Source organism: Pongo abelii, chromosome 19, assembly GCF_028885655.2.
Source record: "Pongo abelii isolate AG06213 chromosome 19, NHGRI_mPonAbe1-v2.0_pri, whole genome shotgun sequence".
NCBI lineage: Eukaryota > Metazoa > Chordata > Mammalia > Primates > Hominidae > Pongo > Pongo abelii.
In genome coordinates, this window is record NC_072004.2 from 38,627,615 (window position 1) to 38,642,625 (window position 15,011).

The following is a 15,011-nucleotide window of genomic DNA, read 5'->3' on the forward strand; positions in this document are numbered from 1 at the left end:
ACGTTCCTTTTGATAGAGCAGTTTTGAAACACTCCTTTTGTAGAATGTTCAAGTGTTTATTTGGAGCGCTTGGAGGCCTCTGCTGGAAAAGGAAATGTCTTCAAATAACAACTACACAGAAGCATTCTCAGAAACTTCTTTGTGATGAGTGCATTCAACTCACAGACTTGAACCTTCCTTTTGAAGGAGCAGTTTTGAAACACTCTTTTTGTAGAATCTGCAAGTGGATATTTGGAGCGCTTTGAGGCCTATGCTGGGAAATGAAATATCTTCTCCTAAAAACTAGACAGAAGCATTCTCAGAAACTTCTGTGTGATGAGTGCATTCAACTCACAGACTTGAACACTGCTTTTGATAGAGCAGTTTGGAAACACTCCTTTTGTGAAATCTGCAAGTGTTTATTTGGAGCGCTTTGAGGCCTATCCTGGAAAAGGAAATATCTTCACATAATAACTAGACAGAAGCATTCTCAGAAACTTCTTTGTGATGAGTGCATTCTACTCACAGAGTTGAACCTTCTTTGTGATAGAAGAGTTTTCAAACTCTCTTTTTGTAGAATCTGCAAGTGCACATTTGGAACTGTTGGAGGCCAACGCTGGAAAAGGAAACATCCTCACATAGAAACTAGACAGAAGCATTCTCAGAAACTTGCTGGTGACGAGTGCATTCAACTAACAGACTTGAACCTTTCTTTAGAAAGAGTAGTTTTGGAACACTCTTTTTGTAGAATCTGCTAGTGTATATTTGGAGCGCTGTGAGGCCTATGCTGGGAAATGAAATATCTTCACCTAAAAACTAGACGGAAGCATTCTCAGAAACTTCTGTGTGATGAGTGCATTCAACTCACAGACTTGAACGTTCCTTTTGATAGAACAGTTTTGAAACACTCCTTTTGTAGAATCTGCAAGTGTTTATTTGGAGCGCTTGGAGGCCTATGCTGGAAAAGGAAATGTCTTCAAATAACAACTACACAGAAGCATTCTCAGAAACTTCTTTGTGATGAGTGCATTCAACTCACAGACTTGAACGTTCCTTTTGATAGAACAGTTTTGAAACACTCCTTTTGTAGAATCTGCAAGTGTTTATTTGGAGCGCTTGGAGGCCTATGCTTGAAAAGGAAATGTCTTCAAATAACAACTACACAGAAGCATTCTCAGAAACTTCTTTGTGATGAGTGCATTCAACTCACAGACTTGAACCTTCCTTTTGAAAGAGCAGTTTTGAAACACTCTTTTTGTAGAATCTGCAAGTGGATATTTGGAGCGCTTTGAGGCCTATGCTGGGAAATGAAATATCTTCTCCTAAAAACTAGACAGAAGCATTCTCAGAAACTTCTGTGTGATGAGTGCATTCAACTCACAGACTTGAACATTGCTTTTGATACAGCAGTTTGGAAACACTCCTTTTGTAAAATCTGCAAGTGTTTATTTGGAGCGCTTTGAGGCCTATCCTGGAAAAGGAAATATCTTCACATAATAACTAGACAGAAGCATTCTCAGAAACTTCTTTGTGATGAGTGCATTCTACTCACAGAGTTGAACCTTCTTTGTGATAGAAGAGTTTTCAAACTCTCTTTTTGTAGAATCTGCAAGTGCACATTTGGAACTGTTGGAGGCCAACGCTGGAAAAGGAAACATCCTCACATAGAAACTAGACAGAAGCATTCTCAGAAACTTGCTTGTGACGAGTGCATTCAACTCACAGACTTGAACATTTCTTTTGAAAGAGTAGTTTTGGAACACTCTTTTTGTAGAATCTGCCAGTGTATATTTGGAGCGCTGTGAGGCCTATGCTGGGAAATGAAATATCTTCACCTAAAAACTAGTCGGAAGCATTCTCCGAAACTTCTGTGTGATGAGTGCATTCAACTCACAGACTTGAACGTTCCTTTTGATAGAACAGTTTTGAAACACTCCTTTTGCAGAATCTGCAAGTGTTTATTTGGAGCGCTTGGAGGCCTATGCTGGAAAAGGAAATGTCTTCAAATAACAACTCCACAGAAGCATTCTCAGAAACTTCTTTGTGATGAGTGCATTCAAATCACAGACTTGAACGTTCCTTTTGATAGAACAGTTTTGAAACACTCCTTTTGTAGAATCTGCAAGTGTTTATTTCGAGCGCTTGGAGGCCTATGCTGGAAAAGGAAATGTCTTCAAATAACAACTACACAGAAGCATTCTCAGAAACTTCTTTGTGATGAGTGCATTCAACTCACAGACTTGAACCTTCCTTTTGAAAGAGCAGTTTTGAAACACTCTTTTTGTAGAATCTGCAAGTGGATATTTGGAGCGCTTTGAGGCCTATGCTGGGAAATGAAATATCTTCTCCTAAGAACTAGACAGAAGCATTCTCAGAAACTTCTGTGTGATGAGTGCATTCAACCCACAGACTTGAACACTGCTTTTGATAGAGCAGTTTGGAAACACTCCTTTTGTAAAATCTGCAAGTGTTTATTTGGAGCGCTTTGAGGCCTATCCTGGAAAAGGAAATATCTTCACATAATAACTAGACAGAAGCATTCTCAGAAACTTCTTTGTGATGAGTGCATTCTACTCACAGAGCTGAACCTTCTTTGTGATAGAAGAGTTTTCAAACTCTCTTTTTGTAGAATCTGCAAGTGCACATTTGGAACTGTTGGAGGCCAACGCTGGAAAAGGAAACATCCTCACATAGAAACTAGACAGAAGCATTCTCAGAAACTTGCCTGTGACGAGTGCATTCAACTCACAGACTTGAACCTTTCTTTTGAAAGAGTAGTTTTGGAACACTCTTTTTGTAGAATCTGCTAGTGTATATTTGGAGCGCTGTGAGGCCTATGCTGGGAAATGAAATATCTTCACCTAAAAACTAGACGGAAGCATTCTCAGAAACTTCTGTGTGATGAGTGCATTCAACTCACAGACTTGAACCTTCCTTTTGATAGAACAGTTTTGAAACACTCCTTTTGTAGAATCTGCAAGTGTTTATTTGGAGCGCTTGGAGGCCTATGCTGGAAAAGGAAATGTCTTCAAATAACAACTACACAGAAGCATTCTCAGAAACTTCTTGGTGATGAGTGCATTCAACTCACAGACTTGAACCTTCCTTTTGAAAGAGCAGTTTTGAAACACTCTTTTTGTAGAATCTGCAAGTGGATATTTGGAGCGCTTTGAGGCCTATGCTGGGAAATGAAATAACTTCTCCTAAAAATTAGACAGAAGCATTCTCAGAAACTTCTGTGTGATGAGTGCATTCAACTCACAGACTTGAACACTGCTTTTGATAGAGCAGTTTGGAAACACTCCTTTTGTAAAATCTGCAAGTGTTTATTTGGAGCGCTTTGAGGCCTATCCTGGAAAAGGAAATATCTTCACATAATAACTAGACAGAAGCATTCTCAGAAACTTCTTTGTGATGAGTGCATTCTACTCACAGAGTTGAACCTTCTTTGTGATAGAAGAGTTTTCAAACTCTCTTTTTGTAGAATCTGCAAGTGCACATTTGGAACTGTTGGAGGCCAACGCTGGAAAAGGAAACATCCTCACATAGAAACTAGACAGAAGCATTCTCAGAAACTTGCTGGTGACGAGTGCATTCAACTCACAGACTTGAACCTTTCTTTTGAAAGAGCAGTTTTGGAACACTCTTTTTGTAGAATCTGCTAGTGTATATTTGGAGCGCTGTGAGGCCTATGCTGGGAAATGAAATATCTTCACCTAAAAACTAGACGGAAGCATTCTCCGAAACTTCTGTGTGATGAGTGTATTCAACTCACAGACTTCAACGTTCCTTTTGATAGAACAGTTTTGAAACACTCCTTTTGTAGAATCTGCAAGTGTTTATTTGGAGCGCTTGAAGGCCTATGCTGGAAAAGGAAATGTCTTCAAATAACAACTACACAGAAGCATTCTCAGAAACTTCTTTGTGATGAGTGCATTCAACTCACAGACTTGAACCTTCCTTTTGAAAGAGCAGTTTTGAAACACTCTTTTTGTAGAATCTGCAAGTGGATATTTGGAGCGCTTTGAGGCCTATGCTGGGAAATGAAATATCTTCTCCTAAAAACTAGACAGAAGCATTCTCAGAAACTTCTGTGTGATGAGTGCATTCAACTCACAGACTTGAACATTGCTTTTGATACAGCAGTTTGGAAACACTCCTTTTGTAAAATCTGCAAGTGTTTATTTGGAGCGCTTTGAGGCCTATCCTGGAAAAGGAAATATCTTCACATAATAACTAGACAGAAGCATTCTCAGAAACTTCTTTGTGATGAGTGCATTCTACTCACAGAGCTGAACCTTCTTTGTGATAGAAGAGTTTTCAAACTCTCTTTTTGTAGAATCTGCAAGTGCACATTTGGAACTGTTGGAGGCCAGCGCTGGAAAAGGAAACATCCTCACATAGAAACTAGACAGAAGCATTCTCAGAAACTTGCTGGTGACGAGTGCATTCAACTCACAGACTTGAACCTTTCTTTTGAAAGAGCAGTTTTGGAACACTCTTTTTGTAGAATCTGCTAGTGTATATTTGGAGCGCTGTGAGGCCTATGCTGGGAAATGAAATATCTTCACCTAAAAACTAGACGGAAGCATTCTCAGAAACTTCTGTGTGATGAGTGCATTCAACTCACAGACTTGAACGTTCCTTTTGATAGAACAGTTTTGAAACACTCCTTTTGTAGAATCTGCAAGTGTTTATTTGGAGCGCTTGGAGGCCTATGCTGGAAAAGGAAATGTCTTCAAATAACAACTACACAGAAGCATTCTCAGAAACTTCTTTGTGATGAGTGCATTCAACTCACAGACTTGAACCTTCCTTTTGAAAGAGCAGTTTTGAAACACTCTTTTTGTAGAATCTGCAAGTGGATATTTGGAGCGCTTTGAGGCCTATGCTGGGAAATGAAATATCTTCTCCTAAAAACTAGACAGAAGCATTCTCAGAAACTTCTGTGTGATGAGTGCATTCAACTCACAGACTTGAACATTGCTTTTGATAGAGCAGTTTGGAAACACTCCTTTTGTAAAATCTGCAAGTGTTTATTTGGAGCGCTTTGAGGCCTATCCTGGAAAAGGAAATATCTTCACATAATAACTAGACAGAAGCATTCTCAGAAACTTCTTTGTGATGAGTGCATTCTACTCACAGAGTTGAACCTTCTTTGTGATAGAAGAGTTTTCAAACTCTCTTTTTGTAGAATCTGCAAGTGCACATTTGGAACTGTTGGAGGCCAACGCTGGAAAAGGAAACATCCTCACATAGAAACTAGACAGAAGCATTCTCAGAAACTTGCTGGTGACGAGTGCATTCAACTCACAGACTTGAACCTTTCTTTTGAAAGAGTAGTTTTGGAACACTCTTTTTGTAGAATCTGCCAGTGTATATTTGGAGCGCTGTGAGGCCTATGCTGGGAAATGAAATATCTTCACCTAAAAACTAGTCGGAAGCATTCTCCGAAACTTCTGTGTGATGAGTGCATTCAACTCACAGACTTGAACGTTCCTTTTGATAGAACAGTTTTGAAACACTCCTTTTGTAGAATCTGCAAGTGTTTATTTGGAGCGCTTGGAGGCCTATGCTGGAAAAGGAAATGTCTTCAAATAACAACTACACAGAAGCATTCTCAGAAACTTCTTTGTGATGAGTGCATTCAACTCACAGACTTGAACGTTCCTTTTCATAGAACAGTTTTGAAACACTCCTTTTGTAGAATCTGCAAGTGTTTATTTCGAGCGCTTGGAGGCCTATGCTGGAAAAGGAAATGTCTTCAAATAACAACTACACAGAAGCATTCTCAGAAACTTCTTTGTGATGAGTGCATTCAACTCACAGACTTGAACCTTCCTTTTGAAAGAGCAGTTTTGAAACACTCTTTTTGTAGAATCTGCAAGTGGATATTTGGAGCGTTTTGAGGCCTATGCTGGGAAATGAAATATCTTCTCCTAAAAACTAGACAGAAGCATTCTCAGAAACTTCTGTGTGATGAGTGCATTCAACTCACAGACTTGAACACTGCTTTTGATAGAGCAGTTTGGAAACACTCCTTTTGTAAAATCTGCAAGTGTTTATTTGGAGCGCTTTGAGGCCTATCCTGGAAAAGGAAATATCTTCACATAATAACTAGACAGAAGCATTCTCAGAAACTTCTTTGTGATGAGTGCATTCTACTCACAGAGTTGAACCTTCTTTGTGATAGAAGAGTTTTCAAACTCTCTTTTTGTAGAATCTGCAAGTGCACATTTGGAACTGTTGGAGGCCAACGCTGGAAAAGGAAACATCCTCACATAGAAACTACACAGAAGCATTCTCAGAAACTTGCTTGTGACGAGTGCATTCAACTCACAGACTTGAACCTTTCTTTTGAAAGAGCAGTTCTGGAACACTCTTTTTGTAGAACCTGCTAGTGTATATTTGGAGCGCTGTGAGGCCTATGCTGGGAAATGAAATATCTTCACCTAAAAACTAGACGGAAGCATTCTCCGAAACTTCTGTGTGATGAGTGCATTCAACTCACAGACTTGAACCTTCCTTTTGATAGAACAGTTTTGAAACACTCCTTTTGTAGAATCTGCAAGTGTTTATTTGGAGCGCTTGGAGGCCTCTGCTGGAAAAGGAAATGTCTTCAAATAACAACTACACAGAAGCATTCTCAGAAACTTCTTTGTGATGAGTGCATTCAACTCACAGACTTGAACCTTCCTTTTGAAAGAGCAGTTTTGAAACACTCTTTTTGTAGAATCTGCAAGTGGATATTTGGAGCGCTCTGAGGCCTATGCTGGGAAATGAAATATCTTCTCCTAAAAACTAGACAGAAGCATTCTCAGAAACTTCTGTGTGATGAGTGCATTCAACTCACAGACTTGAACATTGCTTTTGATAGAGCAGTTTGGAAACACTCCTTTTGTAAAATCTGCAAGTGTTTATTTGGAGCGCTTTGAGGCCTATCCTGGAAAAGGAAATATCTTCACATAATAACTAGACAGAAGCATTCTCAGAAACTTCTTTGTGATGAGTGCATTCTACTCACAGAGCTGAACCTTCTTTGTGATAGAAGAGTTTTCAAACTCTCTTTTTGTAGAATCTGCAAGTGCACATTTGGAACTGTTGGAGGCCAACGCTGGAAAAGGAAACATCCTCACATAGAAACTAGACAGAAGCATTCTCAGAAACTTGCTTGTGACGAGTGCATTCAACTCACAGACTTGAACCTTTCTTTTGAAAGAGTAGTTTTGGAACACTCTTTTTGTAGAATCTGCTAGTGTATATTTGGAGCGCTGTGAGGCCTATGCTGGGAAATGAAATAAATTCACCTAAAAACTAGTCGGAAGCATTCTCCGAAACTTCTGTGTGATGAGTGCATTCAACTCACAGACTTGAACGTTCCTTTTGATAGAACAGTTTTGAAACACTCCTTTTGTAGAATCTGCAAGTGTTTATTTGGAGCGCTTGGAGGCCTATGCTGGAAAAGGAAATGTCTTCAAATAACAACTACACAGAAGCATTCTCAGAAACTTCTTTGTGATGAGTGCATTCAACTCACAGACTTGAACGTTCCTTTTCATAGAACAGTTTTGAAACACTCCTTTTGTAGAATCTGCAAGTGTTTATTTCGAGCGCTTGGAGGCCTATGCTGGAAAAGGAAATGTCTTCAAATAACAACTACACAGAAGCATTCTCAGAAACTTCTTTGTGATGAGTGCATTCAACTCACAGACTTGAACCTTCCTTTTGAAAGAGCAGTTTTGAAACACTCTTTTTGTAGAATCTGCAAGTGGATATTTGGAGCGTTTTGAGGCCTATGCTGGGAAATGAAATATCTTCTCCTAAAAACTAGACAGAAGCATTCTCAGAAACTTCTGTGTGATGAGTGCATTCAACTCACAGACTTGAACACTGCTTTTGATAGAGCAGTTTGGAAACACTCCTTTTGTAAAATCTGCAAGTGTTTATTTGGAGCGCTTTGAGGCCTATCCTGGAAAAGGAAATATCTTCACATAATAACTAGACAGAAGCATTCTCAGAAACTTCTTTGTGATGAGTGCATTCTACTCACAGAGTTGAACCTTCTTTGTGATAGAAGAGTTTTCAAACTCTCTTTTTGTAGAATCTGCAAGTGCACATTTGGAACTGTTGGAGGCCAACGCTGGAAAAGGAAACATCCTCACATAGAAACTAGACAGAAGCATTCTCAGAAACTTGCTTGTGACGAGTGCATTCAACTCACAGACTTGAACCTTTCTTTTGAAAGAGTAGTTTTGGAACACTCTTTTTGTAGAATCTGCCAGTGTATATTTGGAGCGCTGTGAGGCCTATGCTGGGAAATGAAATATCTTCACCTAAAAACTAGTCGGAAGCATTCTCCGAAACTTCTGTGTGATGAGTGCATTCAACTCACAGACTTGAACGTTCCTTTTGATAGAACAGTTTTGAAACACTCCTTTTGTAGAATCTGCAAGTGTTTATTTGGAGTGCTTGGAGGCCTATGCTGGAAAAGGAATTGTCTTCAAATAACAACTACACAGAAGCATTCTCAGAAACTTCTTGGTGATGAGTGCATTCAACTCACAGACTTGAACCTTCCTTTTGAAAGAGCAGTTTTGAAACACTCTTTTTGTAGAATCTGCAAGTGGATATTTGGAGCGCTTTGAGGCCTATGCTGGGAAATGAAATATCTTCTCCTAAAAACTAGACAGAAGCATTCTCAGAAACTTCTGTGTGATGAGTGCATTCAACTCACAGACTTGAACACTGCTTTTGATAGAGCAGTTTGGAAACACTCCTTTTGTGAAATCTGCAAGTGTTTATTTGGAGCGCTTTGAGGCCTATCCTGGAAAAGGAAATATCTTCACATAATAACTAGACAGAAGCATTCTCAGAAACTTCTTTGTGATGAGTGCATTCTACTCACAGAGTTGAACCTTCTTTGTGATAGAAGAGTTTTCAAACTCTCTTTTTGTAGAATCTGCAAGTGCACATTTGGAACTGTTGGAGGCCAACGCTGGAAAAGGAAACATCCTCACATAGAAACTAGACAGAAGCATTCTCAGAAACTTGCTGGTGACGAGTGCATTCAACTCACAGACTTGAACCTTTCTTTTGAAAGAGTAGTTTTGGAACACTCTTTTTGTAGAATCTGCCAGTGTATATTTGGAGCGCTGTGAGGCCTATGCTGGGAAATGAAATATCTTCACCTAAAAACTAGTCGGAAGCATTCTCCGAAACTTCTGTGTGATGAGTGCATTCAACTCACAGACTTGAACGTTCCTTTTGATAGAACAGTTTTGAAACACTCCTTTTGTAGAATCTGCAAGTGTTTATTTGGAGTGCTTGGAGGCCTATGCTGGAAAAGGAAATGTCTTCAAATAACAACTACACAGAAGCATTCTCAGAAACTTCTTGGTGATGAGTGCATTCAACTCACAGACTTGAACCTTCCTTTTGAAAGAGCAGTTTTGAAACACTCTTTTTGTAGAATCTGCAAGTGGATATTTGGAGCGCTTTGAGGCCTATGCTGGGAAATGAAATAACTTCTCCTAAAAACTAGACAGAAGCATTCTCAGAAACTTCTGTGGGATGAGTGCATTCAACTCACAGACTTGAACACTGCTTTTGATAGAGCAGTTTGGAAACACTCCTTTTGTAAAATCTGCAAGTGTTTATTTGGAGCGCTTTGAGGTCTATCCTGGAAAAGGAAATATCTTCACATAATAACTGGACAGAAGCATTCTCAGAAACTTCTTTGTGATGAGTGCATTCTACTCACAGAGTTGAACCTTCTTTGTGATAGAAGAGTTTTCAAACTCTCTTTTTGTAGAATCTGCAAGTGCACATTTGGAACTGTTGGAGGCCAACTCTGGAAAAGGAAACATCCTCACATAGAAACTAGACAGAAGCATTCTCAGAAACTTGCTTGTGACGAGTGCATTCAACTCACAGACTTGAACCTTTCTTTTGAAAGAGCAGTTTTGGAACACTCTTTTTGTAGAATCTGCTAGTGTATATTTGGAGCGCTGTGAGGCCTATGCTGGGAAATGAAATATCTTCACCTAAAAACTAGACGGAAGCATTCTCAGAAACTTCTGTGTGATGAGTGCATTCAACTCACAGACTTGAACGTTCCTTTTGATAGAGCAGTTTTGAAACACTCCTTTTGTAGAATGTTCAAGTGTTTATTTGGAGCGCTTGGAGGCCTCTGCTGGAAAAGGAAATGTCTTCAAATAACAACTACACAGAAGCATTCTCAGAAACTTCTTTGTGATGAGTGCATTCAACTCACAGACTTGAACCTTCCTTTTGAAAGAGCAGTTTTGAAACACTCTTTTTGTAGAATCTGCAAGTGGATATTTGGAGCGCTTTGAGGCCTATGCTGGGAAATGAAATATCTTCTCCTAAAAACTAGACAGAAGCATTCTCAGAAACTTCTGTGTGATGAGTGCATTCGACTCACAGACTTGAACACTGCTTTTGATAGAGCAGTTTGGAAACACTCCTTTTGTGAAATCTGCAAGTGTTTATTTGGAGCGCTTTGAGGCCTATCCTGGAAAAGGAAATATCTTCACATAATAACTAGACAGAAGCATTCTCAGAAACTTCTTTGTGATGAGTGCATTCTACTCACAGAGCTGAACCTTCTTTGTGATAGAAGAGTTTTCAAACTCTCTTTTTGTAGAATCTGCAAGTGCACATTTGGAACTGTTGGAGGCCAACGCTGGAAAAGGAAACATCCTCACATAGAAACTAGACAGAAGCATTCTCAGAAACTTGCTTGTGACGAGTGCATTCAACTCACAGACTTGAACCTTTCTTTTGAAAGAGTAGTTTTGGAACACTCTTTTTGTAGAATCTGCTAGTGTATATTTGGAGCGCTGTGAGGCCTATGCTGGGAAATGAAATATCTTCACCTAAAAACTAGTCGGAAGCATTCTCCGAAACTTCTGTGTGATGAGTGCATTCAACTCACAGACTTGAACGTTCCTTTTGATAGAACAGTTTTGAAACACTCCTTTTGTAGAATCTGCAAGTGTTTATTTGGAGCGCTTGGAGGCCTATGCTGGAAAAGGAAATGTCTTCAAATAACAACTACACAGAAGCATTCTCAGAAACTTCTTTGTGATGAGTGCATTCAACTCACAGACTTGAACCTTCCTTTTGAAAGAGCAGTTTTGAAACACTCTTTTTGTAGAATCTGCAAGTGGATATTTGGAGCGTTTTGAGGCCTATGCTGGGAAATGAAATAACTTCTCCTAAAAATTAGACAGAAGCATTCTCAGAAACTTCTGTGTGATGAGTGCATTCAACTCACAGACTTGAACACTGCTTTTGATAGAGCAGTTTGGAAACACTCCTTTTGTAAAATCTGCAAGTGTTTATTTGGAGCGCTTTGAGGCCTATCCTGGAAAAGGAAATATCTTCACATAATAACTAGACAGAAGCATTCTCAGAAACTTCTTTGTGATGAGTGCATTCCACTCACAGAGTTGAACCTTCTTTGTGATAGAAGAGTTTTCAAACTCTCTTTTTGTAGAATCTGCAAGTGCACATTTGGAACTGTTGGAGGCCAACGCTGGAAAAGGAAACATCCTCACATAGAAACTAGACAGAAGCATTCTCAGAAACTTGCTGGTGACGAGTGCATTCAACTCACAGACTTGAACCTTTCTTTTGAAAGAGCAGTTTTGGAACACTCTTTTTGTAGAATCTGCTAGTGTATATTTGGAGCGCTGTGAGGCCTATGCTGGGAAATGAAATATCTTCACCTAAAAACTAGACGGAAGCATTCTCCGAAACTTCTGTGTGATGAGTGTATTCAACTCACAGACTTCAACGTTCCTTTTGATAGAACAGTTTTGAAACACTCCTTTTGTAGAATCTGCAAGTGTTTATTTGGAGCGCTTGAAGGCCTATGCTGGAAAAGGAAATGTCTTCAAATAACAACTACACAGAAGCATTCTCAGAAACTTCTTTGTGATGAGTGCATTCAACTCACAGACTTGAACCTTCCTTTTGAAAGAGCAGTTTTGAAACACTCTTTTTGTAGAATCTGCAAGTGGATATTTGGAGCGCTTTGAGGCCTATGCTGGGAAATGAAATATCTTCTCCTAAAAACTAGACAGAAGCATTCTCAGAAACTTCTGTGTGATGAGTGCATTCAACTCACAGACTTGAACATTGCTTTTGATACAGCAGTTTGGAAACACTCCTTTTGTAAAATCTGCAAGTGTTTATTTGGAGCGCTTTGAGGCCTATCCTGGAAAAGGAAATATCTTCACATAATAACTAGACAGAAGCATTCTCAGAAACTTCTTTGTGATGAGTGCATTCTACTCACAGAGCTGAACCTTCTTTGTGATAGAAGAGTTTTCAAACTCTCTTTTTGTAGAATCTGCAAGTGCACATTTGGAACTGTTGGAGGCCAGCGCTGGAAAAGGAAACATCCTCACATAGAAACTAGACAGAAGCATTCTCAGAAACTTGCTGGTGACGAGTGCATTCAACTCACAGACTTGAACCTTTCTTTTGAAAGAGCAGTTTTGGAACACTCTTTTTGTAGAATCTGCTAGTGTATATTTGGAGCGCTGTGAGGCCTATGCTGGGAAATGAAATATCTTCACCTAAAAACTAGACGGAAGCATTCTCAGAAACTTCTGTGTGATGAGTGCATTCAACTCACAGACTTGAACGTTCCTTTTGATAGAACAGTTTTGAAACACTCCTTTTGTAGAATCTGCAAGTGTTTATTTGGAGCGCTTGGAGGCCTATGCTGGAAAAGGAAATGTCTTCAAATAACAACTACACAGAAGCATTCTCAGAAACTTCTTTGTGATGAGTGCATTCAACTCACAGACTTGAACCTTCCTTTTGAAAGAGCAGTTTTGAAACACTCTTTTTGTAGAATCTGCAAGTGGATATTTGGAGCGCTTTGAGGCCTATGCTGGGAAATGAAATATCTTCTCCTAAAAACTAGACAGAAGCATTCTCAGAAACTTCTGTGTGATGAGTGCATTCAACTCACAGACTTGAACATTGCTTTTGATAGAGCAGTTTGGAAACACTCCTTTTGTAAAATCTGCAAGTGTTTATTTGGAGCGCTTTGAGGCCTATCCTGGAAAAGGAAATATCTTCACATAATAACTAGACAGAAGCATTCTCAGAAACTTCTTTGTGATGAGTGCATTCTACTCACAGAGTTGAACCTTCTTTGTGATAGAAGAGTTTTCAAACTCTCTTTTTGTAGAATCTGCAAGTGCACATTTGGAACTGTTGGAGGCCAACGCTGGAAAAGGAAACATCCTCACATAGAAACTAGACAGAAGCATTCTCAGAAACTTGCTGGTGACGAGTGCATTCAACTCACAGACTTGAACCTTTCTTTTGAAAGAGTAGTTTTGGAACACTCTTTTTGTAGAATCTGCTAGTGTATATTTGGAGCGCTGTGAGGCCTATGCTGGGAAATGAAATATCTTCACCTAAAAACTAGTCGGAAGCATTCTCCGAAACTTCTGTGTGATGAGTGCATTCAACTCACAGACTTGAACGTTCCTTTTGATAGAACAGTTTTGAAACACTCCTTTTGTAGAATCTGCAAGTGTTTATTTGGAGTGCTTGGAGGCCTATGCTGGAAAAGGAAATGTCTTCAAATAACAACTACACAGAAGCATTCTCAGAAACTTCTTTGTGATGAGTGCATTCAACTCACAGACTTGAACCTTCCTTTTGAAAGAGCAGTTTTGAAACACTCTTTTTGTAGAATCTGCAAGTGGATATTTGGAGCGCTTTGAGGCCTATGCTGGGAAATGAAATAACTTCTCCTAAAAACTAGACAGAAGCATTCTCAGAAACTTCTGTGGGATGAGTGCATTCAACTCACAGACTTGAACACTGCTTTTGATAGAGCAGTTTGGAAACACTCCTTTTGTAAAATCTGCAAGTGTTTACTTGGAGCGCTTTGAGGCCTATCCTGGAAAAGGAAATATCTTCACATAATAACTGGACAGAAGCATTCTCAGAAACTTCTTTGTGATGAGTGCATTCTACTCACAGAGTTGAACCTTCTTTGTGATAGAAGAGTTTTCAAACTCTCTTTTTGTAGAATCTGCAAGTGCACATTTGGAACTGTTGGAGGCCAACGCTGGAAAAGGAAACATCCTCACATAGAAACTAGACAGAAGCATTCTCAGAAACTTGCTTGTGACGAGTGCATTCAACTCACAGACTTGAACCTTTCTTTTGAAAGAGCAGTTTTGGAACACTCTTTTTGTAGAATCTGCTAGTGTATATTTGGAGCGGTGTGAGGCCTATGCTGGGAAATGAAATATCTTCACCTAAAAACTAGACGGAAGCATTCTCAGAAACTTCTGTGTGATGAGTGCATTCAACTCACAGACTTGAACGTTCCTTTTGATAGAGCAGTTTTGAAACACTCCTTTTGTAGAATGTTCAGGTGTTTATTTGGAGCGCTTGGAGGCCTCTGCTGGAAAAGGAAATGTCTTCAAATAACAACTACACAGAAGCATTCTCAGAAACTTCTTTGTGATGAGTGCATTCAACTCACAGACTTGAACCTTCCTTTTGAAAGAGCAGTTTTGAAACACTCTTTTTGTAGAATCTGCAAGTGGATATTTGGAGCGCTTTGAGGCCTATGCTGGGAAATGAAATATCTTCTCCTAAAAACTAGACAGAAGCATTCTCAGAAACTTCTGTGTGATGAGTGCATTCAACTCACAGACTTGAACACTGCTTTTGATAGAGCAGTTTGGAAACACTCCTTTTGTAAAATCTGCAAGTGTTTATTTGGAGCGCTTTGAGGCCTATCCTGGAAAAGGAAATATCTTCACATAATAACTAGACAGAAGCATTCTCAGAAACTTCTTTGTGATGAGTGCATTCTACTCACAGAGTTGAACCTTCTTTGTGATAGAAGAGTTTTCAAACTCTCTTTTTGTAGAATCTGCAAGTGCACATTTGGAACTGTTGGAGGCCAACGCTGGAAAAGGAAACATCCTCACATAGAAACTAGACAGAAGCATTCTCAGAAA